At 51.6% G+C, this 27350-nt stretch overlaps 2 long non-coding RNA genes across 2 annotated transcripts; one reads left to right on the top strand and one right to left on the bottom strand.

Moving 5' to 3' along the window:
* Positions 1-6578: 6578 nt before the first annotated feature.
* On the bottom strand, positions 6579-8585 carry LOC143676135 (uncharacterized). Its single transcript, XR_013171857.1, has 3 exons — positions 8457-8585; positions 7625-7757; positions 6579-6990 (listed from the first exon to the last, which is right to left on the bottom strand). It is a non-coding gene; the product is annotated as an uncharacterized LOC143676135 (long non-coding RNA).
* A 134-nt stretch (positions 8586-8719) lies between these two features.
* Positions 8720-12861, top strand: LOC143676134 (uncharacterized). Its single transcript, XR_013171856.1, has 3 exons — positions 8720-9156; positions 9594-9840; positions 12660-12861. It is a non-coding gene; the product is annotated as an uncharacterized LOC143676134 (long non-coding RNA).
* Positions 12862-27350: the final 14489 nt, after the last annotated feature.

Raw genomic sequence — 27350 nt, 5'->3', positions numbered from 1 at the left:
TCCAACAATCCAGTGATAACTACATTAGCTACGATGGTTAAATGATAACAGAAGTCATTGTTACTCACGGAACACCCACTATGGGCAGGCCAGATGCCAGGAATGTCCACATACATCACCTCTAACTGCCTCAACCATCCTTCACAGCTGTCCCCATGGCTTACGCTGGGAGGTTTATTTCATGCATAACACTTAGCATGATCCCCAAGGGCATGTTGGGTGCCACAGTGCTTCCGCATGACTCGTCTGAACCCTCACCATGAAGTGTTGGGCAAGAAGGTCTCCGCACCCATTTCACAGATGGTGAAACTGAGGCCACGGCAAGTGCAAGGGCTGGCTCTTCCCTGGCCCATTCTCTGTCTTGTGTCCCTTCCCTCATTCCCTCCCTTCCTCCTTCATTCCTTCTACAGTGACCCAGTCACCTTTTCCATCCCTGCCCACTCCCCTTCACCTTCCTCATTTCCCTCTTCCTGCTTTGGGATGAGTGGTATGTGTGAGAGGGTGATTCTAGGAAAGGCAAGCCCGAGAGCCTATCATTGCGAGTAGTGAGGTACAAGCCCGTCTCTGAGGTCCGTCCTCCCTGCCCCGGGGAGGGGCACCATGGAAAGGGAGCCTGGCTAGGGGAGACAGTGGTCTGTAGGGTTCGTGGAGGAGCCACCTAAGCTGCATGGGTCAGTCAAGAAGAGGGAGGGGGATGAGGACAAAACTGAGCAGAGCTGCAGAGGGGCGGGATGTCTGGGACACTCTGGGAATGCTGGTAGGGGGAGCAGAGGCTGAAGGGGCTGCACTGGCCAGGTCTTGAGGCCTTCAATGCAAGGCCATGGGGGTCTCAGGCATGTCAGAGCTGCGGAGAGCCACGGTGGGTTCTAGGCTAGAGAGCAGCTTGTCCAACAAACACGGAGCATTTGAAGTGTTAACGGCATCTTTCAACCAAAGTCTTTAAAAAGTCACCTGGCAGGTGTGCAATGCATCTACCTTCACATCCTGGCATCCTGGTCTGGAAAGACCTTCCACCAAGAGCCAGCCTGACCCATGAATTTCAGAAAGGAGGAACCTGACATAGAGGGAAGATGGTATTCCTGGGTGCCTGTGTAAGATGGTCGCCAATTCCTGAAGCCACCCTTCTCCTTTAAGAAAGCTTCTACATCCCCTGTGCCATCTCTTCCGTTTGCTTCTGCCCCTCTCCAGCTTGGGCCCCCTACCAGCATTCCCGGTTTGTTCCATTGCCTCCTACAGCCCTTCCCCTGCAGTGCGTCACCACCTGTCACATGTGGGAGGGTGGGGAGGGCGGGCCTGAAAAAACGAACAGTCGGCAGATTGTCGGTTACAGTTGTGTCCTAACAACTGTACTAGACCTTTCAAACCATGTGCTTGGGGGAAGCCTGGTAGGGAGCCCGGCCCAGGAGGGCCTGGAGCTTCACCTGTTCCCCCGTCCCAGGATGAGCCTGACCCAAGGAGGGCCTGGAACCCCACCTGTTCCCCCATCCCAGGACAGGCTCTGCATCCTCTGCTCTGCATCAACCAGGGCTGGTGCTGGAAGCCCTGTGGAAATTATCTTCACTATAATCATCAAAGCTACCATTTAGAGTCTTTGTACTGGCACCAGTGCTTTGCGTGTGAGGTTGACATCACCATCTCCATTCCAGAGCTGAGAAAACTGAGACACCGGTTAAACTGACAAAGGTCACATGGAGCTGAGAATGAGGCCAAGATTGGAATGCAGGTCAAGCTAATTCCACAACTCGGGCTATTTCCAGGACTCTTGAGGCTGCCCCCCTCTTCAGACTCCCGGACCTGGGCCTTTTCCAAAGCACCTTTCATTCTTGGGTTCAACCAACCCTCACTGTGTGCCAATGCCATGCCAAGCATCTTGGAGGCCAACAGTGGGTGAGACCTAGGCTTCAGCCCCAAGGCACTGACAGTGAAGATCCTGATAGCTAACAGACACTTGCAGTTTTACATTTCATCTTATTCTAATTTCCATAGCAACCTTGGAATGCCATTACCGTCATCCTCGTTTGGTAGGTGAGGAAACTGAGGCACAAAGATGTTAGTATCAGTGGTACATGGTCACATAGTTCACAGCCTTCAAACTAAGGCCGCTTTCTTTCCACCACAGAACAAGGAATGAGAGCCGGGTAGAGGCAGCACATGCCTGAGCAACTCAAATGCCTGGCGGAAGATGGTTTCGTCCTTTAAGAAATGTCACACTAGATCTCCAAGAGTTGGGTCTTATGCTGGTCTGAATCTGTGGTAGACCCCAGAAAAGACATGCCCTTTGATCCTCACTCAATATTGCTGGGTGGGAGCATTTTGATTGTTTCCATGAAGATGTGACCCACCCAATTGTGGGTGGTAAATTTTTATTAGATGATTTCCATGGAGGTGTGTCTCCACCCACTGAAGGTGGAGTTGCTTGCTGGAATCTTTTAAAAGAAGAAACGTTTTGGAGAGAGTCCCTTTTTATTGGTAAAGCCACGAAAAAGCCAGCAGACGCCGCCATGTTCGCCATGTGCCCTTTCAGCTGAGAAAGAAACATTGAAAGTCATTGGCCTTCTTGAACCAAGATATCTTTCCCCGGAAGCCTTAAATTGGATATGTCTATAGATTTGTTTTAATTGGGGCATTTTCTCGGCCTTAGAACTGTAAACTAGCAACTCATTAAATTCCCCTTTTTAAAAGTCATTCCATTTCTGGTATATTGCATTCCAGCAGCTAGCAAAATAGAACAAGTCTGAAGGCTGGGTGATGCATCAAGAGACAGGTAGGGGCTATGGGGAGCATCTGGTGGGTTCAGAAACAGGGAGACCAAGGAAAGTGGTGTGTGTGGGACACAGTAAGACCCCAGCTGCACTGCACTATGGGGGGAGGGTCGGGGGATGCCTGGGAGGAGCCTGCTAACATTTGTTTCTCATCCATGTACCAGCTCCATGCTCTTTTTCAAGAGCAACCCCCTGGGGAGCACCTTCATTTCTTCATTGTCACATAAACCCAGTATCAAAGGGGCAAAGGAACTCACCCGGATCACACTGAGCAGACCTGGCTGCCAAATCTAGGGTTCTTCCTGTTGTCCCCTCCCTCTCCCAAGATGGTGCATTGTGAGGACTAATTGGTCCCTTGGACTCAAGATCCTCAAGGCTTTGAGTGGATCTGAACCTGGTGGTACCTACTCGGATCTGGTGTACTTCAGTCAGGGATCTCCAGAGAAACAGAACCAAAAGGATGTGTGTGTGTGTGTGTGTATGTGTGTAAAAGATTTATCATAAGAAATTGGTCCACACAATTGAGGAAGCTGGCAAGTCAGGACTCTTTAGGGCAGGCCAGAGGCTAGAAATTTCAGTAAGAGTGATGTTGGAGTCTCTTGGCAGTTGTTTTTCTGATTCTGAGAACCCTTAGTTCTTGCTGTTGAGCCTTCCTGCTGATTAAGTGAGTCCCACCCACTCCGTGGGAAGGGTCATCTCCTTTACTTGAGGTCAACTAATGGTAGATGCTAATCCCATCTACTGAATACCTCCACAAAAACAATGAGCCAATGTTTGCCAAACAACTACACGCCGTCACCTGGCCAAGCTGACCGTCACTTACCCAAGCGACCGTCACACTCGGCACGTGGCAGACCCTCAGGACAAGTGGTGACTATTGAGTGACTTCCATCATGGCTCTGTTTTTCTGTTCCTAAGGCCTGTGGAGCATCTGTGTGTCATGTGGAGGAGAGGACAGGACTAGCTGATCCTTTCCATGAGCATGCTCAGGGGGATTTACAGAGCTCTATTTATAAGCCAAGTACATGGTGTTAAAGGAGAAATTGCAGGGTCCACTGGGCTGGGAGTCAGAAGATGTGGGTTCTGGGCCCTGCCCCAGACTAGTCACCCAGCTGCGGGGTCTTGTGCAAATTATTTCACCTCTCTGGTTCTCAGGTTTCCCGTTTAAAAACCTGGGTTTAAAAAAGAAAAAATGATGATGTTAGGAAAATGGCCTCTGCACATATTCCCAGGACTATAGTGGGAACTGCCTAGCCCTGAGATGGTGAGCTGCAGAAGGAACCTTGAGGGAACCTCTCACGCCTGCAGAAGAAACTCACCATGGGCTCGCCCAAGTCCAGGCTGAAGCCAAACGAAGCTCAAAGGGCAAAGAATGGAACATTTCCCTCCAACCTCAGCTTCCCCTGGACACCCTTTCCCATGCCCAGTTCCAAGCCAGCCCCTTCCCAATCAGCCCTCCACCCTACTGCATCCACAGAGAAGCTTCCATCTCATGAAGGCCCAGTGGACACCACAGCCACTGGGCTTCCCACCCAAAGGAAAGTGCACCCCAAGCCTTGTCTCTGATCGTGGAAGCAGGAGAAGAGGTGAGGGATCTTCAAGACACTGCCTGAGGCATTTGTGGCATACAAGGCAGAATGTTCGAAGCCCTCGCTCAGTCCCTGTCCACCTCGGACAGGGGTGACAGGGACTGCTCGTTGGCACAGGAGGGTTTCAGGAGGTCGCCCAGCCCCAGCCCTGTAGGTGCAGTCAATCCTCCACTAGCCCCAAGGGCAGGAGGATCCTTGAACTTCCTCCATGGATCCCTGCTAAAGGCTCCTTGGGTACAACAATCTCCCCACCCCAACCACAAGCATTTTGCTAAACATGGTCCCTTTATAACGTCAAGTTCAAATCTTGACTAGAAGGGAAGAAAATGATTCTTTATGCATAGGCTTTTTTAAAAACCGGAAAAAAAAAATCCCACTTTCTTTCTTTTGTGTTTCAGGGGAAATTCTTTGCAAGGTACAAAAAAAGAATGCTTTTTTTCTAAGAGATTCTCTTTCAAGGTTAGTTAAACTGTTTTCTCATAAATAAGCACGAAAGCTACATTCTCCAGATTGATTTCTTTCCATTTATACACTGACTACAATGACTTCCAACTCTCCATATGATGCCTGCTCCCCTTGAATAATAGCTAAAATATATCATACTAGTATTTTAAACACACACACACATGCAGAGAACTGGGTAATCTCAATCTTGAACTATTACAGTATTTTAAAATGATTTTCAACATTGCTTAGTTTCACACATCTTTATTTAAAGGCCTGGGTTACTGTCAAGCTGTATTATTCTGTTGTTCTTTTAGTTTGTGTATCAGAGTCCAAAGTTTTTGTTTTAACTTAATCTTCTTTTCAATAAAAAATATTAGCTAAGGGCGGGCCGCGGTGGCTCAGCGGGCAAAGTGCTTGCCTGCTATGCCGGAGGACCTCGGTTCGATTCCCGGCCCCAGCCCATGTAACAAAAACGGAGAAACAGAATACAATAAAACAAGAAAATGTTTCCCTTTCTTCCTTCCTTCCTTCCTTCTATCCTTCCTTCCTTCTCTCTGTCTTTCCTTTAAAATAAAAAAAAATAAAAAAAAAAAATAAATAAAAAAAAAAAAATATTAGCTAAGTCTAGCATTGCAGTCACAATAGAGGTGAACTATGGGTTCCAGAAGAGAGTTCTTCTGATTTGAGACACAGAAGGGCTTTTAGAGAATCTAACTTCACCAGCCAGTTGGTGACAAAGGCAGGACCAGGGAACTCGGCTGTCCTATCTTCCAGGAGTGTGCTGTTTCTTCTACGGAAGCCCTCTCCAATCTTCAGTCAAGGAAGACCCCAAAAGAGGTCTTATCTCATAGGACCACTTCCCCAAGTTCTCACGCCATCTACCTTTCTTCCTGAAGAGGAGGTTCTTGGACCTTTTGTGTTTCCCTGAAGCCACCCATGTCCAAAGACAGAATTTCCCTGTTCTGACCTGGTTTGTTCAGCTCAACTGAGTATTTGTAAGCTTCATAGCATGCCGAAATGGCCCCCAAGCACTTGCAAAGTAACAGAAGGCAGTGCAGTCTCTTGGTTTCTGGTATACCACAGGCTCCAAAAGGGGCATCCTCCCCGCACCTCTCAACCAGTCAGGCAGTTCTTCCAGCAAGATACTAAACAAGGCTCACTTCAGTGTCGCCTGCCATGAGACACCCCCACTTCCATACACAGACCCTGGGCCATGACAAGCCTTGCAAATCATGCTAAATTTGGATGATATCCCAAGAGAAATGGGGAGTTACTGAATGATATCAAGCAGCAAGGGACATAATCAGATTTGTTTTTTAAAGTACTTAGTCTTTGTTAAGTTACTAAAGCAATATATATCTGTTGGAGCAAGTGAAACAATATAGAGATAAATTAAGAGAAAGTAAATCTTTTCTCTTCATTCCTTCCCCAACCCCAGATAACCATTGTTAACAGACTGGGATGAATCCTTTCAGAGTTTTCTCTCTTTTTTATTCCACATTTACAGCACGTGCACACACTATGGGGGCTGGTTGGCTTGTGATTGAAAAAGAAGTATGCTATACACATTAGTCAGTGACTTAGTTTACCTGATCACATATATCAATGACATCCCCAAAACAATAGACAGAGACCTAAATTTCTTGCTGTTCCTCCTTCCCCACCCCCCCACCTCAATTGTTCTCAATTTCTTTGGACACGGTTGCACATACATAAAGAATGTCACCTGAGTGGAGTCACATCACTTGTAATTTTACATAAGTGGGGATGGCTATTATTTCTTATATGCTTTTTATTTATCTTTTTTGCTTAAGCAATTTGCATTTTAGAACTCTCCTCTGGCAATACATAAGAAATAAACTAGAGGCAGGCAGGAGTGGAGGGCAGGTGACAGGAGATGTTTATTGGGTTCCAGATGAAGGTCACAGCGGCCTCATGGAGGGAAAGGCTGTGGGGCGGAACCCCTGGGGCTGCCTGGGGCACCCTCGGGGAGCCCCTCAGGGAGCTGGTTCTGGGGGTGGCAGCACCGCCCGACAAGGCAGAATGACGCACGGAAGGGAGGTGGGGTTTTCAGTCCAACAGAATGGGCTTTCTACTCCAGAACCAACGATCCTGGACAGGCCGCTTAAACTCTCCGAGCCTCAGCTTCCTTTCTGCAAACTGGGGGTCATCATTTCTACCTCCTATGGCCCCTGAGGGGAGGAAGTGAAAGGACTGGTGTGGAAGACATGCACTGCCACCTTGGTGTGTGGTAGACTCTGAGGCATGGAGGGAAGTGACGAGCCCTGCCGCCCGGGCCCCGGGCTGAGCCCCTTTCCCGCCCCCACACCCCCACGGGGGCTGCCAGGGCTGCGACCCCAACAGACAGGTCCTGGCCCCGGATCTGGCTCAGACCTGGCCTGGGGGGTGCAGGCAGCTATGCAGGAACCCGAAAACACCTCGAGGAATGCTTTCCCGTGTGTGCATGGAGGCCTGGTGTCCCCTCCCCATCTCTCCTTCAGGGGCAGCCCCGGTGCTTGTGCTTGTCTTCCCAGACAGAGAGAGAGAGAGAGAGAGAGAGAGAGGACACGGCCACTCTGATCTTCCCCCCAGGACGCACAGGTGTGGGGAGAAGAGGGGAAGGAAACGCGTGGCCCTGCCAGGGAAATCAGGGCTCAGCACAGGCAGGGGACGAATGTGGCGAGAAGCGGGCTGAAGCGCAGGAGAAGGGGCTTCCTGGAGGCCAGCTCCCCACTGCCTGCACCCCGGTTCCCAGAGCTTTCACGTGACAGGTTTGCAACACACGCTGGCTGAGAGGACGGGGCTCGGGGGACAGAGCGGGTTTACCAGATGCCCTGAGTCCCAGGCCGGGGCAGGTGACATACTCAGTCCTGGGCAGGGGTCCCCGGAAGGCACAGTGGCAGGGGCAATGCGGGCCCGCCTCTGACTCTGGGGGTGAATCCCGGGTCGGTGAAGGAGCCTGGCGGAGTCGGGGGAAGTCACGCTGGCGAAGGGCAGGGCACTGGCCCCTGGCGCCGTCCTCAGGCCCCGTCATGGCACCGCCTCCTTGGGTTCTGGGCTCGGGTGGGTACTAAGGAGCAGTGCAGGGTGAAAGGTCCTCAACTTTGGGGTGACTAGCCACATGCAGGCGCACGCACAGCCGGGGCTGCCCTGGTCAAGCAGCAGGCGGTGAGAAGAGGAGGAAAGGCTGAGCCGGGCAGGAAGGAGGGGTGCGGGGGGTGCTCAGGAAGCAAGGAGGAGAAGCCAGGCCTAGCCCCTCACGGGACCTGGCCAGGGCTGGGGGGCCATTGCCGCAGCCTGTCCTTATGCTGCTCACAGCCTGCTCTGGACCCACTCTCTCCATTTGGAAGGTGGGGCCGTGGAGCCAACACTCCCCCGAGGCCACTTCAGCCCCAGGAGCATTTAGCGTCTGTGGGTGGTTCTGCTGTCAGCCATCCCAGGAGAAAGGGCCTGGGATGCGGGCACGGAGGGCACTGACAGGGGAGCCTTCCGGAAGGAGGCAGGGCAGAATGGCTTTGTGGCTGGGGAAGCTGGGAGGGCTCTTGAAGCAGGAGGGGAAGCGTCTGCCCGGGGACAGGGCACAGCCAGCCAGGGAGGGTCTGCCCGGTGGCAGCCAGCCTGACTCCCCGCCCACCGCCCGGGGGCCCGGGCCTGGCACCTTCTGGGCAGCACCGCGGTGCCCAGGGAGCCGTGTGCGGTGTTAGTAAACACGCTCCCCGGCGCCCGGGCTGGCAGGGCCCACGGGCAGCAGGAGGGCGAGGGGCTGGCAGCCCCCACACAGCCTGGCCAAGGCCCCCAGGGAGCAGCTGCTCCGTCGCCATGGAGACGGGGACTGAACAATGAGCAGCCACCCCCCCCCACCCCACCCCACCCGGGGCACTGCAGCTCTCGGACCCCCAGCCCGCCCGCACACCTACACACACACACACACACACACACACACTGGGCCTCCCTGGAGAACTGCAGGAGGGGGGCCAGCGGGGAAGGGGGTGCAGGCAGAAGGAGGAGAGTACTGGGGGATGGAGGAGAGAAGCCAGTGGGAGGGAGGGAGGGGCTGGGGGGCAGGAGGGGCCGTGGCTTCATGGCTACCAGGTCTCGCCCTTCCACTCCCGCTTAAAGGACTTTTACAACTAGGCAGCTTCGGGCAGGCCCTGTTGCCAGGACAGTCCTGTAAGAGGAGAACTAGAGGTTCTAATTAGCAAAAGGCGTCTAGACCCAAATCCCCTGCCCTCGGGGGAAGAGGGGCTGGGAAGAGCCCACGGACCTCTAAGTCCCAGGAAATTAGAAGAACTTTTTTAAACGGCCCTAAGTCCCATGTAATTCCTCCCTGGAGATAATGTGAAGGAGAAGCCTAAAAGGTTGGCCACAGCACAGAAATGGGGTGAGGGTGGGGGGCTGTGAGGGGTGGGGTGTGCCTGGGGAAGGGGCCATGTCCACTTGGGATGCCCACTGAGCTTGCTCCGAGCGCTCTCTTCCTGCGAGTGCCTGAGCTATGTGTGGGCAGAAGAGCAGGAGTCCAGGGGCTCCCAGGACCAGGGCGAGGCTGCAGGACCCCCCATGAGCAGCGGGCACCCCCTTTTGAACAAGGCACATGGCATGCCCTTATCGACACTGCCAACCCGCCCTCTGACCTCAGCCCCTTGGACCTGCTCTCTGACGAAAAAACAGGTTCTTAGAGCATCGGTAACCTCCAAGGCCGGTGTCCAAAGACTGACCATTCCCACCCCAGTTTCCATCAGTTCTCAGCCTTCCAGGAGGCTACTTGAGTGCCCTGGCTTTGCCTGATTGCTTTCAGCCTCGGGACAGGTGGTGGCCCTGTGAGGGTTTGCTGGACCCGTTAGTAGGAAAGAGACTAGCTTGGTGGCCAGATGGAGGATGTGAGCTGGAAGGGGCTTTTCAGAGAGTCTGCTGTCCACCATCGCCCAGTCTGAGGTCCAACACGGAATGAGGGGATGCTGGCGTTGCAGTCAATTTCTGCAGGGAGCACCGGCAGTCGGGACGGGGTGGGGCTTTGACCACCCCTGTGGGACATGAGTGAGGAGGTGAGGGAGACAGAAAGGGGAGTGGGGATCCCTGGGGGTGGACAGTGACTTGAAAGAGGAGGAGGAGGGTGGATGGAAGGAGAAGGAGGCCTGGCGGGAAGAGTTGCCTCCCTGTGCTTTGGGGAGTCGGGCTCCGGCAGCTTACAGCCAGAGCACTGAACAGATCTGGGCGTGGGAGCGTGGGGGTGCCCGGAAGAGAAACGGAGCCCTCCAGGTAGGTGGGCCGCCCCGCCCCCACCCTGTGCCCCGCCCCCGTCCCACCCCACCCCGTGCCCCGCCCCCACCCCGTGCCCTTCCCCCACCCTGCAGCGAGGAGCAGTCCGGGGAGCGGAGAGACCATCTGTGCAGGCTCAGGGAGGCAGAGGGGTGACAGCCGCGACAGGCAGGATCAAGGAGGGGCCCGCTCCCCGCCAGAGCCGCTTCAGCAGACAGGCCAGCCAGGGAGGTGGCCACGGGCAGAGCCGTTTGGCCCCTGCGTCCGCCTCTAGAGAGGCCGGGCCAGCAGGGTCAGGGAGCCCACCGCCCCCCCTCCTCACTTCCCGGGGCCTCAGCCTGTCCCTCCAGGCCCCCTCTTATCTCGGGAGACCCGACAGGCCTCCAGCCCCGGGGTATGGCCACTGGCAAAACATATGGTGCATCGTAAATAGGACTTCCTTTTAGGAAATGAGCCGCTGTAATTAAATCCCCATTCATTTCTTGTAACATACACACAGAGACAAATAGATCTTTATCCTTCTTAGGCTCAGAAGAGAAATAGCCTGTGGGGAACAGAGTTTCTCGAGGTCAACTCCTATAAAGGCCTCCCAGAGCAGGGGGACCGAAAGCCACAAATCCCTCAAGCCGGTGGCACCTGAGTGGCCACTGGGACTCTCCCTCCACTGCGTCTCTCCCTCCACTGGGTCTCTCCTCTCCCACTGGGACTCTCCCTCCACTGTGTCTCTCCCTCCACTGTGTCTCTCCCTCCACTGTGTCTCTCCCTCCACTGGGTCTCTCCCTCCACTGTGTCTCTCCCTCCACTGTGTCTCTCCCTCCACTGGGACTCTCCCTCCACTGTGTCTCTCCCTCCACTGTGTCTCTCCCTCCACTGGGTCTCTCCCTCCACTGTGTCTCTCCCTCCACTGTGTCTCTCCCTCCACTGTGTCTCTCCTCTCCCACTGGGTCTCTCCTCTCCCACTGTGTCTCTCCCTCCACTGTGTCTCTCCCTCCACTGTGTCTCTCCCTCCACTGTGTCTCTCCTCTCCCACTGGGTCTCTCCCTCCACTGTGTCTCTCCCTCCACTGGGTCTCTCCTCTCCCACTGGGACTCTCCCTCCACTGTGTCTCTCCCTCCACTGTGTCTCTCCCTCCACTGTGTCTCTCCCTCCACTGTGTCTCTCCTCTCCCACTGGGTCTCTCCTCTCCCACTGTGTCTCTCCCTCCACTGTGTCTCTCCCTCCACTGTGTCTCTCCCTCCACTGTGTCTCTCCTCTCCCACTGGGTCTCTCCCTCCACTGTGTCTCTCCCTCCACTGGGTCTCTCCTCTCCCACTGGGACTCTCCCTCCACTGTGTCTCTCCCTCCACTGTGTCTCTCCCTCCACTGTGTCTCTCCCTCCACTGTGTCTCTCCCTCCACTGTGTCTCTCCTCTCCCACTGGGTCTCTCCTCTCCCATGAGGTCCCCTAATGGGTCTTCTTTTCTCCCTCAAGGACAACTGAGAAGGCATTTCCAAATGATAGAATGTATTTGCCATGGGTTTGGTCTAAACAAGTGATCTCTTCTTCCCTTCCCGAAGTTATACCCCAAGCAAACCTAGGAACAAAGATTAAATTAGATTTATTTCAATCGGATGTAATTCAATTTGGTCCACTACAAATGAACACCAGCTGTGCACCACACGCTGGTCTAGGCGCTGTGGGGGGATACAGAGGGGGATAAGAGAGGGGGGTGCAAGTAGGGAGACAGCTCACAGATCCCCAAGAAGGGCCAAAGACAGAGCAAGTCCGCAGGCTGCTGTCTGTGCGACCAGCCTGGGAGGGCTCCGCGGGCGTGGGGAGCTGGAGCTGCAGGGAAGGGCAGAGCTCCCGGAGGCAGGGACCACAGTAGGGGAGCCCCGCGGGCGGGCTGGGGGAGAAGGAAGCAGGGAGCTCGTGCACAGGGCGCGGTCAGCACTAGCGTTGCAAACACACGCAATAAGAGGCACAAAAGAGAACCTGGAAGTCTCTCTTCTCCTCTGGAGCTAAGAAGATCCAATATTTGATTTCCTCAGAAATGAAATTTCCTCTTAGGAAGTCCCCAAATATCTGCTGCCTTGCACACAGTAGGCCAAACAAACAAAAATCTCCAACGGAACCATGTGTGTGAAAGGCCCTATTATGTGGTGTGCAATGCTGGGGGTGAAGGGGAGACCCAGGGGTCAGCCCAGGGCCATTTGCAAACTCTCAAAATCGCAAATACCAGGGGGCCCTTGCCAGTCGTTCCAGTGTTTGAAATAAGGAGAAAACCACAAAGCTTCTTTGAGATGCAAATGCCGAGCAGTGGGCTGGGCTCCCTCCCAAGGCAGACTGCCCTCTGCACAGCACACGAATGTCCACCAGCCGTGGGGCTTTTGGATGGCTGACCCAGGGAAGGTTAAATCCCAGACCTCAGGGAAGAAAGGGCGAAGGGCAGCTGGGGATAGCACGCCAGGCGCTGGGGGAGACGACATCTCCATCGGGACTGGCTGGACAAGCCTTTGGGGGGTGCAGTTTTGGGGTGCATCTGAGACCCCGGCTTGCCCACATTTGCATCCTGGCTGCAAAGCACATAACACTGACCCTCTCTGGGCTTCCATCTCCTCACCAGCAAGGCCCCTCATTGGCTTCTGGTGGCTGCGTGAGCAACTAACCTGTGCAGGGCACTGTCAGTGGGCTTGTTTACTGTCATCACGGAACCTCGGCTGCACTCAGATGGGCTGGAGGTAGAAGGAAATCACTCTAGATGAAGGAAATTCTGTTCATTCTCAGCATCCCTGCAGATCTCAAAAATAAAAATAAATTTTCCTTGTTGTTTGCACTGTTCAAAGATGTGTGGACGCCTCGGGAAGGGGCGCCCATGTTTGTCCCCCGACAGGGTCATCACAGCTGAATGCTGAGCCCTGGACAGGCCATTGGTCCAGATGCACGAGTCCCTGCTCGTCCTGGAGCCCTGGGACCTTCACCTTGGGTCACACAACAGACCAGGAAAGTACAGAAGAAAGAGCCCAGTGACAGAGCTGCCTGCACATGCCGTCACAGGGGTCGTCCGGCACTCCCGCCAGCCCTCCCTGGAGACACCCAGCATGTCGGGGGTGACCACTCAGAAGGCAGCACACCTCCCCAGAGGGCCCTCAGGGGCTCGGCAGCTCTGGGTCTCCTCTGGGCCCCGCTATGAGTCCCAAAGGGAAAGGACAGAGGAAAACAACAGCTAGGGAGATGCAGCTTCTCTCTCTCTTACCCTTCTTCTCTTTCTCCCAAAACATCATCTTACCCTGGGCCCTCATTTAAAGATGGAGAAACTGGTACCTGCCCAACGTCAATCGGTTGAGCTGGAAACCAAACCCAGGCAACCCTGTGCCCTGGCCTGGGTACTGCCATGAGTTGCCGCAGGAGATCCCTTCAGGTATCAGGGTGCCCATTGCACAAAGGAGTGACCAGGGCACAGAGAGAAGGAAAGTGATCTGCCCATAGTTAAGCAGTGGAACCTAGTAGAAAGGGGCTCAGTCCTCTCCTGCTACCTGGTCCCTTCAGCCTGCTCTCCCCAATCCCCCCGCCCCATGCCTGCTGTCCCTGGTAGCTCTTTCTGCAAACATCTTGGTGGCAGACTCTATCTAGCCTTGGGCGATCCCTTTCCTAAGACCCTGCTCTCTCTGTAAACTGAAGTTTTCCTCGGGGAGCATCCTTTCACACTTTTCTCCCTTTCCCCCAGATTTACATTCCGCAGAACAGCAGTTTGCACATGGAGGAGGGCATTTTGCATCAGCTTAGCACTTTCCACTCTTTACAGCCCTTTTGCCTCTTTTGCCTTGTCTTACCCTAATAAGCCCAGGAGACTGACAATCTCCTTAGATGAAGCAAAGGAGGCCCACGGTGCCCGGTTCAAGGGAACGCAGCTCACGGCTGGCAGAATGAGCCCGGATCCTAGAAGGTCCAGTCTGCCAGCCTCTCCCTCCACCCTTCCACGTGGTCCTTGCCGTGGATGGAGCCTTGTGAGCGACTGTCATGAGGCCAAGAGTTGTTGCAGGAAGACAAAATGCTGGCCTGGGACTCAGGAGAAGACATCCAGATGTCAGCTTGGCTATTTACTCAGCGTGCGGCCCTGGCCAGGTCTCTTTTCTCCAAGCTGTGCTCTCCTCACCTGTAAAATGATGGGCACGTCCAGATCGTGTCTCAGGGCCAACCCACATCTCAGCGTCCACGACCCTACCTTCAGGTCTGACCAACAGAAAACGGGCCATTTCTTTCTCACTCCACTTTGGGGGTACACAAAAAGGAGCAAAGATTCACAGAGAAAGTGCATTTGGGGAAGGCCACTCTTGGCCTCTAGTTTTAAGTGAAACCACCTCAGCTGGAATGCCAGGTAAATGATTAAAACTCGAGTGATCAGTGATCGCTGTTCCACCCTCTTTGTCATGATACAGTCATTTAATCCCGACACCACTGTGTGAAACGTATTCCTGTTTGCACGGGGGAGGCCCAGAGGTTTTTAATTCTTCTGATGGAAACAAAGGCCCTCATTCACTAACAGTAACTCAAGAGGGTCCTTTCTGCTCTTACCAGTCAAAAAATGCTGTCTGGCCACGAGATCTCATCATGGATCTCAGAAGGCAAAAGAAAGCTCTTTTCACACTGGCTCCCTTTCATACGTGGTAAAGGCCGTGTTTGCATTTGCCTTCTTATGAATAAGGTCTCAGGTTTGTTTTATAGGGAAATACATCAAGCCAGAGGTTTTAATGACAAGATAATGAGCAGCGGAAGGCTCTATTTGTTGCAAAAGCGTTTGTGTTACAGAAAACAAAGTGACTTTGCCATTGGTTTTTGGAAGAAAGTCTTGGCAGCTCCCTCCCATACTTAGCTGAGAAGTGACTTCACACATACATAGGACAAATTTCTATCTAATTTGCAAAAGTTCCCGGAGAGTACACCCTCATTCTCAGAGGAGAGCCTGGAAGCTGTCTGATTTATGGCCCAGAGTTGTGATACGAATTTATTCATGGAGGACAAATACATTATCTTCAAAGGGTCCCTGAAATGCATAAGATGAAATTGTATTCTGTTTGGGTTTCGTGCCTGCTAAAATGAATAAATTCCCGTTAAATAACGGGGATTTATCCTCTCTTGATTTTGAGGCTAGGAGAAAGCCCATCAGCAAGAGGATGCTTTCTCTACAAAGACTGAGACCCTCTGGGGCTGGCTGCTGGTAATCCTTGGTCCCTGGGCTTTTCTATCACATGGCAAGGTACATGGCAGCTTCTTCTGTCTCTTCCAGGTTCCACTGACTTCCCATGACTTTCTCTCTGGCCTTCTCTTTAAGACCTCCTGTAATAGGATTAAGGCCCATCCTAATTCCACTGGACCACACCTTAACTGAAGTAGCCTCATCAAAAGGTCCCTACTTACCATGGGTTCACAGCCAGAGGAATGGATTAAGACTAAGAACATGTTTTCTGGGGTGCATAGCTCTAAGCCACCACATATTCCAAGAGAGGACCATAGCATGAAAGGTTTGCTGTCTGGACGTTTCTCTTCTTGTTGCAGCCATTCATTCTAAAACATTTATTTGGTTAGCAGTGACTAGTTTACAAGGCACCGTGGGAGGCCCGGGGAGCTGGGGGAAGCACACCCAGAGAAACGAAACTTCATCCCTGCCCTTCACTGTCTCCCAGTTCTGTCAGGAAATCAGCGCGCTACACATTTGCCTGAAATGCACCGAAGAATATGATAAAGCTTTGAAAGAGGTTAAAAAAAAAAAAGTAATTACAAGAATTCCAAGGAAGAATAATCACAGCTGATTGGGGCTTCAAGGAATGCTTAAAAAAATAATAGGTGGGCTTTTAGCTGAGCCTGGAAGCATCTGGAGCAGCTCTATTCAGTAGGACTCTCTCAGTGATGGGAAATTTCTGTCTGCACGTGTGCCTGTTGAGCATTTGAAATGTGGCTAATGTGACTGAGGAAGTGAATTTTAGATTTTATTTAACTGATTTGAATTTAAATAGCCCCATGTGGCTAGTAGCCTCTATATTGGGCATTGCAGATCTGTAGGATTTAGATGTGTCTGTGCATGAGGAGTGTGTGTGCACACACACACGCAAACACACACACACACACAGTTAGAGAAGACCCCCTGGGAGCATAGGTGCAGAGAGGGGAAAAGATAAGAACTGGAGGGAAGAGAAAGGTGTGTGGAGGCTGAAGAACAAAGTGTGATAAGAAAGACACAAAAGAAGACTAGAAAAAAGGGTTAGGTCAGAGAAAAATGCTCTCAGCTATCAGGTTAAAATTTCGGAAATTATTTCCAAAGGAACTTATTTTTATTTGTATAATTGTGACATTATCTGCTTCCTTAAATCATCATTCCTGCTATTATTTTTAAAGAATCAAGCCCAAATGCCAGATGAATACCTGCCAGATTCCATTTGTGAAAAAATAATGATGATAAAAGTTCCAGTCTAGAGAACAGATAAATTTTATAGGTGTTGTGGAAATTGCAGGGAAAAGTCCACCCTTACTTTATAAAAAGATTCACTGGAGTTCTCCTTTATAGAATATGCTTCCTACGGCACTAAAAATAGGATTTGATTTGCAGAAAATGCACTGTTATTCTGTACAGAGTCGAAACACAAAGCAATGGTCACAGCTTTTTCTCGAGGTTGGCTGGAATGGTAGAGAGCAGAAGAAAGAACTGAAGCTTTCATGTCAAGATACTACCTCTGGACAGTGCCTGAAACTCTCTGAAATTCAGTTTCCCATCTGTCAAATGGAGGAATTCATACCAAGCTTGCAGGTGTGATGTTAAATGCCTAACCCAGCATCTGAACGGTTATAGGAACTCTTTAAAAAAAAAATTCTTAGAATTTGAACTATTTACAAATAACCAAAGATAGACCAAAATGGACCAGACGTTACTAAGATTCAGAACATCTTATGGGATGTGACCAGATGGTGGAAAGAGGTGGTAGACATGGGTCCAAGTTTTATTGCCTCATGGAATCTCAGAGGGGGTGACCATCAGGGTCTCTTTTCCTGGCCCCTCCATGAGGTTTCAGTTCCATAAGTTTGTTCCTAGAAGGGGAAAGCTTGAGGAGCCACCAGCCCAACCACAGCAGGAAGAAAACAAACCCAGTAACCAGATACGTCTACTGGACGAGACAGGGAGGTAAGACATCTCAAGACGCAGATGGGGAGAAGTCTTGTCTTATTAACATAATGTTCATTTGATTATATATGGAAATTGATCTCAGAGAGATGTTCATTTTCCCGAAGATGATATACAGAGAGTAGTGGGCAGAGCAGAAACTATAGCACAGTAGGTTTCCTGCGACTCAAGCAGAAGAAAAGTCTCTTTCACCCACACTGCCTGCCCAGCCTAAACCAGCACCAGGTGTGATGGCGGACACTCAACAATGGACTAGTGACAGGTACAGGAGAGGCTCGAGGGCTGTGCAAAGATGTGACCTCAACAGACCCCGCAAGAAAAGGCTACTTTAAGTGTTTGCTTCTATTTCTAGGGGACTTAGAGACCAACCCATCCTGACATTTTGAAAATGTGGAATCTGACACTCCAGGAGAAGACGGGGTCAGTCTATGCTACAGAGCAGATCCGTGGAAAAGCAGAGACTAGAGCCCAGTCTCACCATTTCCAATCCCCGGCCCTTCCCTCGGCCACAGTGGCAAAGAAAATGCAGAGGGGTACAGCTGTCTTTGCAGACTTCGTCAGAATCACCCCATGTCTCTGTTAGCTGGTCTTTCAGAGGCCATGATGACTTCCAGCAAGGGCAAAACAGCAGTTCTTCCCGGCAACACTCACCTTCACCCACATTTCCGGAACCTCACGGACTCATCAGCCCTGGTTTAGGTCCTGGATGGCAGGTGCTGAAGAGGAGCTGAAAAATGATAAAGTTGTGATATGAACCCAGAAAAACCATGGGAGAGTGCATAAGTAAAGAAATTTCCCAGAATAACATCAGTGTGCTAACACCACCCGCAAATCACAGCTCATAATTGTGTGCACGCCATGTGCGAGCACACGTTACATTTGCGTGGCATTTTATCATTTTTTTCTTAGAATACACTGATATTCATGGGACATCCCCATTATTCATTGTTTTGTTTATTTTCAACTCCAAATTATTCCCATTTCCCCTCATTCTCTACCTTGAAATTTATACTCTGGTAAAACCATGCAACCTGCAGTTTCTGAGCAAAGTGTGTTGCTTAATATCTCCAGACCTTTGTTTTGTACTATCCCTGTTTTCTGGAAGGTCTCCCTTCAATACCACTTCTGCCCTGAAGATCCCCTCCTTACGCCCGAACACTCTGCCCAACCAGTCCTACTTTCTTCAGGGAATCGTCCCTTTTCCTTGAAGGCATCCTGACCTCGTCTGCGTCTTCTGGAGCAAAGATTGCCCTTGGCTCCATGTCTGAATGCACCGTGTCCGGTTGGTACAGAATAGGCTCGCATGGGATGAAGACATGAGGAAGGAAGAAAAGTGAGACCCGGTGAGGCTGGTTAATGTGCTTGGTCTCAGAAGGTGAGTTTGTCACAGAATTGGGAGTAAAAGCTCAAATCTGCAGCCAAGCAGCTTCTGCAGAAGGGGCCAACAGCGTGCTTAGCACAGCCAGGGTCCCAGCTGCAGCTGGAGGCCCCTGTCCGGGGAATTCATTCTCCCTTCTTGACCCTGGTAGGTCTTGGGCCCTACCCCCAGCCCTTGCTGTGGGAGGCCTGGCACACGAGGGTAGTATTTCCTCTCCTTTCTCCTTAGGAGAAGGGCCTAAAGGAATCTGGAAGCTTCTAAGTGAGCGTGTCTTTCCTGCTGTATCAGTTTCTAATTGTACAGGGGAAGGGTCACAAAGAATGTCTGGGGGACGCTTTCATCCCGGGCTTGGGTTTTATTTCGTTTCCTTCCTCATTCCCAATAGTGCTTCCAGTGCCCTGTCATAAAGTTGCAAGGCTTTTAGAATTATTTGTAATCTCATTTTCAATTTACGTGAACTCTTAAAAGCCTTCAGTTCCCTCCCTGTTTCCACTTAGGCACAGGTCACAGTATCACCCACCATGATGGAAAGCAGTGGCCCTTCAGCTGTTTGCCTGATGAGTCCTAATTGGTGACGGGACCGACTTCACGTGAAATCATTTTGGTTGAGCCAAGGTGCTGTGATGCCTTTCTGACAGCACACAACAGATGTCCAGCAAACGTGGGACATCTCGGGGCGTGGGGTTTTGTGGAACCAACGTGTTGATTCCTGCTTACTCCAGGAGCTCAGGATCAGAAAGGAAAACCAGAGATCCATGTGCCAAGAGGAACACGGATGAGGTCTACAAGAGGCACGGAGGGAAGAAATAATAATTTGGACTGGAGGACGCATGTCGGAGTGAGACCTTGATGTTAGATAAAACTCGGCCATCTGAAGACGAGATTGAAGGCATTCGGGGAAGAGGAAAGCACCTCCCGGAAAACCAAGGTCTGGGGGTTCGGGGAAGGCAGGAGGGTCCCCGGAAGAGAGCCGTGCGAGGCCATGAGGGCCCCGTCCTGGAGCAGCGCAGTGGGGTCGAGAGGAGGAAACGAAAGGGCAGACCACGGGGCAGGGAGCGGAGAGTTGGAGAGACTCGGCAAGGGACACCTTTAGGCCCTCAGAGTGGAACAAGGAGCGGAAAGAGGCTGCTGTGCCTCGGCCGCTCCACTCCCGGAACGGGGCTGCCTGGTCAGATGTTTTATGAAACCTGCAAAAGGAAGTGGTTCCAACTGCAGTTGGTTAAAAGCACAGCCTCTCTCTGACATCCTCTGGGTCATCCCTCCCCAGATGTCGGGCAGCACCCGAGCAGCTCCAGGCCTCTTGGTCTTCCGATGGGAAACTGACGTGAAATACTAGCTCAGGCCCCTTAGCATGAAATCTACCCCACCTTGCCAAGATGAGAATGCAGAAGACAAGCTTGTTAATGAGAGCTATCAGTTCAAAGACCAAGATTTATCACTGCACCTTCTTGAAATGTGAATGTTCTCAAAATCTCACAGCTCATCTATGGAAGAAACTCAATAGCAGTTTTTCCAAAATTTATAAGTGTGAAGCCAAAAGACACCTGGTTAAAATAATTTTTCTAATTACTTATTTTTATTGACATATATTATATGTTCACATGCCATGTAATCATCCAAAATGTACAATCAATGGTTCACAAAATCGTCATATAGCTGTGCATTTATCATCCCAGTTGACTTTTTTTTTTTTTTGGCATGGGCAGGCACCGGAAATTGAACCCGGGTCTCTGGCATGGCAAGCAAGAACTCTGCCTGCTGAGCCACTGTGGCCCTCCCAATGCCAATTGACTTTTTAAATAAACTTTTTTAAGGGTGCCCAGGTGGTTCACTGGTAGAATGCCCGCCTTCCATACAAGAGACCCAGGTTCAATTCCTGGACCATGTACCCAAAAAAAAATTTTTTTTTTTAATTTAAAGTTTATCCATACCAAAGAAAGGATCAAAGTATCTTTCATTCTGTATATAGAAACTATTACAATTGTATAATATAAAATGTATTACAATTTTGTAATAAAAATAATACAAAAGTGTCATCATATGATGAGGCAACAAAAATAAAAGCATCACAGATATTCGGTATTGTGTGATAATAGTGGTATCCATGTGCTTTTTAATTTATATATTCTATGGTACCTTTTATCTTAAATAAATATGTCCTTCTGTATCTAATTTTGTTTCTAGAACTTTGTAAGGAGGGCCCCAAAATTGTACAGGTGTCCGGGCCCACAGACCTGAGTCCACCACAGCCTTAATTTCTTCTCTACCCTGTGCCAGCTCCAGCCTTGGGGCTCAGCTCCAGGCTCCCCCTGCCCCAAATTCGGGACCCAAGCCCGTCACCGCGCTTCAGACCCCACGCTGGCCCCGCTCTCCGTGAAGGTTCTAGGGCTCACGCTCCAAGCAGCTGTCCAGGAACACCTTGGAGGCAGGTCAAGCTCCTCCACCAGACGCACACAGGCTCAGAGCACCCAGACATGGAGCAGGAACAGCCACAGGGGGAAAGCGAGGCCCAGAGCAGGGCCTGGCATCTGAAGCTTCCATTCGGAGCATGGGAGCCGAGCACAACTGTCTTTCCAGCATTGGGTCCGGTGCTCAGCACCCAGGAAGGAATCGCATACCTCCGTGCCCTGCAGGAGACCCTACCCCAGCAAACAGCCGTGGAGCAAGAAGAGGGGTGCAGCCCAGGGGGAGAGGACTCTAGAACCCACCTCTGCCACTGCTGGACCCCAACCCACTCTGTGGTCCAGAGGAAAGACTCGCTGTGGAGCACACTGGCGCCCACCAGTGCCCTGCTAGCCCCGTGGGAAGGGTGGAGCCGTCACTGTGGGTCCTCAGAGGTCTCCAGTGCCCCCGGGCACATTTTTTTTTGAATTTAGTAAACATTGTATAGCACTTCCTATGTGCCTGCATTGTCCCAAGAAATCTACACACATGAACAAATGCCCCCCTCGCTGCCACCCTGGAAGGGGGCGCTGTGGCTAGCCCACCCTGCCGGTGGGGGTCTGCAGCGGGCGGCGGTTAAGGACCTCGCTTGCAGCGCGCAACTGGTGCCAGGTGGAATGGGGGGCTGCCGAGGGGCGCCCCACCGCTGGGCGCTCGACTGCCACGTCTGAGGTCCTGAGCGTCCTTGGTACCCGTCGGGGTTGGGAGAAAGGTGACGGGAAGACGGGGGTGGGGTGGGCGTGGGCGTAAGGGCGGAGGTGGACGTGGGGGCAGACGCCTCGACGCAGCTCGCGGGTCCCAGGCCGACGCGGCAAGCCCACCCACGCCTCCACTGCCGCACCCGGGAAGTGGGGACCAACTTCCAGGCCGGCCCAGGGGAGCCGCGGAGGCTGCTTTGGAAGGCCCTTGCGGAGGGGAGCGCGCCCACGCCCCTCCCCGGCCTCCCGCCGCAGGAAGCCGCTCCAGCTGCGCGCCCCTCCAGGTCCGTGCTCCCGCCTGCGGAGGCTCGCTCGGCCCGTTAGCGACTCCGGGTGGGACAGAGCCGGTCGCCAGGCCGCCGGGAGCACGTGCGGGCTTCTCGGTCCCGGGCCCCGAAGGCCTTTCCGCCCCTCCTCCCCCTCCCCCACCCACCCCAAGCCCCTACCCAGGCAGGAGCCCTGGGCAGTCTTTCCACGGAAGGAAAACACACTATTTCCAGGTACACACACACCCTAATCCCACAGGGGGTGGGTCATGAGTCACAACTCCGCAAAGGAAGAAAAAGAATTCATTTTAAAAGTTCCCGCTTCTGCTCACCTGCCATGCCGGAGACCGGGGTTCGATTCCTGGTGCCTGCTCAGGTCAAAAAAAAAAAAGCAAATTTCCCCAAAGCAAAGTAAATCTGATATTTTTTTCACTACTTTTATGAGGTCAGCTCCCAATCAACTAAAACTAACAATTTTAATGAGATTGGGTAACCATGGGCAATCATGGAGTAAGGAAGAAGAAGGGGGAAGGATGAAAAGGGGCAAATTAAGTGATATTCTGAGTCCTTTTCATTCTCAAGTCCATATCTTCATATGAAAAGCTGCAGAAAGAATAATGGTGAGGTAATCTCAACAAATACCCCTCTTGTGTTATGCAATAATTTAAACAAAATTCTGTATCAGATCCAATGTGTTTTTTAATATATCTTCACCTAAAAAGCCCTGTATATTGATCAATTTCAATTGTTTTTTCTTCCTACAACACTTAAATGGTTATGTCCACCCTTTAAAAAGACAAAAGATATCCTATATTGTCTACTGATCATTTTCCCCATTGTTCCTAAAACTGAGAAGATTCTAGGATATATGTTTTTTTTTTTTGCATGGGCAGGCACTGGGAAAGATATGTTTTATAGATGACCTACTACTTACAAATTTAAAATATAGACTGCTTTTGAAGTTAAAAAAAAAAATCTCTTTCCTGCCCTAATTATGAGAAGCTACATTACAAATTTACATCTGTTAATTAATACTGCCAAAATAAATATAGCTTCAAAATATAAAAAAAAAAAGTTCCCACTTCTGTCTGGAATCTGGAGATTTCCTCTCACCTGGGGATGGAGAGCACCGAGGGACCCATTACTGTCCAGGCCAGGGCAGGGAAGGCCGTGGGCATCGGCAGGTACCTGGGGGCTCTGAGAGCCTAGCAGAGGGCACAGCCCCCTGCGCCCGGGCCCGGGAATGCCCCTCCAGCCCGCGTTGTGAATGTCCGCACCTCAGCTGAGCCAAGAAACCCGACTAGCCCCAGCCCACTTCCTGAGGGCCCTGCCTCCCGCTCTCCCCTGTCACCAACCTTGGGCCCGGTGCAGGATGTGGAGGCCCCCACCCTTGAGGAAGTACCCCCTTGGTTTCTCGGGGGGTCTCGGGCAAGGCCGCAGAGGGAGGCACACCTTCCAGCCTCCGGACCATCTGACTGCCCTGGAGCCAGTGCCCTGGCCTGTGAAAGGGGCATGAGGGCCAAGGAGACCAGCAGGCCTCGAAGGGTGTGCCGGCTGTACATCACCACCCAGGGGTGCGGGGACTTCTTATCCCTTAGCCCCCTCCGGTCGCAGAAGGGCCCCTAAGGTGGGCAGGATTGGCATGTCCATTTCACAGGTGGAGACCCTGGGGTCCAGCCCAGGAAGGCACTGGGTGGAGGCTGTGCGGACGGCCCATGGCAGAGCTAGGAACTCTGGCCTGCACTCTTCACCCCTCAGCGGCCAGACACCTGTGAGCAAGGAACATGGGAGTGAGCAGGGGGCAAGGGGCAGGGCTGTGAGCAAGAGGCAGGGGTGTGAGCAGGAGGCAGGGGTGTGAGCAGGGGCAAGGGGGTGTGAGCAGGAGGCAGGGTGTGAGTGGGGGGCAAAGGGTGTGAGCAGGAGGCAGGGTGTGAGCAGGGGGCAGAGGTGTAAGCAGAAGGCAGGGGTGTGAGCAGGGAAGAGGGTGTGAGCAGAGGGCGGGGGTGTGAGCAGGAGGCAGGGTGTGAGCAAGGGGCAAGGGTGTGAGCAGGGTGCAGGGGTGTGAGCAGGAGGCAGGGTGTAAGCGGGGGCAGGGGTGTGAGTGGGAGGCAGGTGTGAGCAAGAGGCAGGGGTGTGAGCAGGAGGCAGGTGTGAGTAGGACGCAGGGGTGTGAGCAGGGGGCAGGGTGTGAGTGAGAGGCAGGGGTGTGAGCAGGAGACAGATGTGAGCAAGAGGCAGGGGTGTGAGCGGGGGTAGGGGTGTGAGTGGGGGGCAGGGGTGTGAATGTGAGACAGGGATGTGAGTGGGAGGTGGGTGTGAGCAGGAGGCAGATGTGAGCAAGAGACGGGTGTGAGCGGGGATAGGGGTGTTAACGGGGGGCAGGGGTGTGAGCAGGGGATGGGGGTGCAAGCTGGGGCACATCCTGGGGCATGGACGTGAGCAGACAGAAGAAGCAGCCTACGTTCCTGGGTGACTCCACGTCTGTAGACTGAGTGCGGCTGTCCTGGAGACCGGAACTGGCTGAGGAGTTGCTGGTTCCGGGAGGAGAATGGGCATTCCGCTTGGACAGCTTGAATACTTCCCAGTGTGTTCCTTCAGGCCGCTGACATGTTGGTTCTTTTTCTGTTTCCGCCCGGAATGGGGGAGCTCAGACGTCCCCGAGCTCATCTGCTGGTTGGAGTCACCTGCGGAGTCTGAAACTATGAATGCCAGCACCTGGGCCCTACCTGCAGAGAGGCTGGCCTGAGTGATCTACAGTGTGTTCTGGGCACTGGGATTTACTAAAGTATCCCAGATGGTTTTAATGTCCAGCCAGGGAGAGGGACCCCTGAGCACAGAGCAGGGCAGAGACTCAGGGGCGGGTGCCAGCCCTTTCATGGGAGCAGATTTGAGGGTCTTCACAGGGCGCATCCCAGAGCTAGAACGGGACCAGAGTCCACGCTGGAGAACCCCGCACCCAGCGGGGATGCACGGTGGGTCTGCGAACTGACCAGGGCAGAGCGGAGTCCCCTCCTCCAACGGGGCAGAGTCCACACTGGAGAACCCCGCCCCCAGCAGGGACGCACAGTGGGTCTGCGAACTGACAAGGGCAGAGAGAGGAGTCTCCCTCCTCCATTCTCTGAATATTTACATCCTCTTCTTAGCTGGCACCTGAAAATCTTGCATTGCTCCCATCTGCTAATCCCCATTTAGACCCAATCAGTGAGTCACAATCTAGAAACACTTAGACTCTGTGACTAGCTGTACTGCTTTCACTTTTTAGGAATCACACATGAAAGAACATCCATCACAAGAGCAGACATCAATTTCTTTGTTAGCAGCTATGCGTTTTATATATATTTTTAAAGATTTTTAGCCAGAAACTGCTAACAATTCTTCTCTGCAGATATTTTTTTCTTGAAAGTGGAAGGAAAATATGGCTGAATTCAACCTGTTTACAAAGACCTTAACAGTGCTTTCCTGGCTGTCAAGTACAAAATGAGGTGGCAGGTGATAGAATTTTCCTCTGGGTTATTTCTGGTCAAATCAGCTTATGCCCTGGAGTCCTGGGAAAGGCCAGCACTGCCTCCCCTTCTGAGGGGAAAGGAATGGGCTTGTCACTCTTCCAAGGGGACATCAAACTCAGGCTCAGTAACAATTTACCAAAGTGGTTTAGGGCCAGCCACAGCAGCTCAGCAGGCACAGTGCTCGCCTGCCATGCTGGAGACCCGGGTTCGAGTCCCGGTGCCTGCCCATGCAAAAAGAAAAAAAAAGTGATTTAAACTTTGTGAGTCTTTGTGGACAAAATAAATTTCCATTAGTGCCATGAGACAGTGTACATACTACAGAACATTCAACCGTGAACCGAATCAAAGTTCAAATCCCACTTCGACCACTTGAGTCTTGGCCTCTTCTCCTCCATAAGTGGGGATAATAACACTGTCCTAGTTTGCTAGCTGCTAGAATGCAATATACCAGAAACAGAATGGCTTTTAAAAAGGGGAATTTAATAAGCGGCTAGTTTACAGTTCTAAGACCGAGAAAATGTCTCAATTAAAGCAAGTCTATAGAAATGTCCAATCAAAGGCATCCAGGGAAAGATACCTTGGTTCAAGAAGGTCAATGAAGTTTCAGGGTTTCTCTCTCAAGTGAGAAGGCACATGGAGAAAATAATCAGGGTTCCTCTCTCATCTGGAAGGGCACATGGCGAGCACAGCGTCATCTGCTACCTTTCTCTACTGATTTCCTGTTTCATGAAGCTCCCGGGAGGTGTTTTCCTTCTTCATCTCCAAAGGTCACTGGCTGGTGGACTCTCTGCTTCATGGTGCTGCAGTATTCTCTGCTCTCACCGAATCTCTTGCTTTCTCCAAAATGTTTCCTGTTTTATAGGATTCCAGTAAATTAATCAAGACCTACCCAAATGGGTGGAGACACATCTCCCCTAATCCAGCTTAACAACCATTCTTGATTGGGTTACATCTCCAGGGAGATGATCTAATTACATACAGTATTGAAATAGGGATCATCCTGCCTTTACGAAATGGGATTTTGATTAAAACATGGCTTTCTAGGGGACATACATCCTTTCAAACCAGCACAAATACCTTCCCTGTTGGGTTAATGTGGAGTTTTGTCAAATATGCAGAGTTACAGAAATGCACAGGTCCAAGGAAAAAAATATGCCTGACATGATTTAGAGAGCAGGTTAAGTGCATATATATATGTACAGGAAGTTTTCTGAGACTAAACAAATGGCACCATCCACCTTTTAATGCTTCTCTTCAAATTGTTTCAAATAAATGCTGTGAAAACATAGCACTAGATATTCAGCATGATGTTGATACGGTAGACCCAGAGATTTTAATAGACGGTGTCTCTTCTCTAGGAGTTTGGCAGATAATTAAAGATCTGTATTATAATTAAAACAATCATAGTATTGATTGAGGACCCTGGAAGATTTATTGTATCACCTCTGTTTTAATGATGATGAAATTGAAGCTCAGAAGGCCACATGGCTAATGACCAAACACACAAAGCAAACCAGGAAATGTGCAGTGAGAAGGTCAAACAAGTACTGGGGCAGCGTATTGGAGGTTTAAAGTAATTCCATCAAGGTGGGTCGTGGAAGGCTTGGTGGTAGAGGTAGCCTTTGAGCTAAGTCATGACAAATGGGTAGTATTAGAAAGGCGTCATGGGGAGAGGATGGTTTCCAGACGGAGCTGAACTGCTGGAGCAGAAGTGCGGAGGCTGAGGGGGGGACGGGTGGGGGCGGGGGTACTGAATCCTGCCATGGAACTGTATTGTTAGGAGAACTCACAATGCCACGCTTTCCGATATCCATGGCATTTTGCTTCTTTGCTTAAAGAAGACGAACATAGGC

The sequence above is a fragment of the Tamandua tetradactyla genome, chromosome 3 (genome assembly GCF_023851605.1).
Source record: "Tamandua tetradactyla isolate mTamTet1 chromosome 3, mTamTet1.pri, whole genome shotgun sequence".
NCBI lineage: Eukaryota > Metazoa > Chordata > Mammalia > Pilosa > Myrmecophagidae > Tamandua > Tamandua tetradactyla.
The sequence above is the reverse complement of the archived record's forward strand: the minus strand, read 5'-3'. Positions and strand labels throughout refer to the sequence as shown.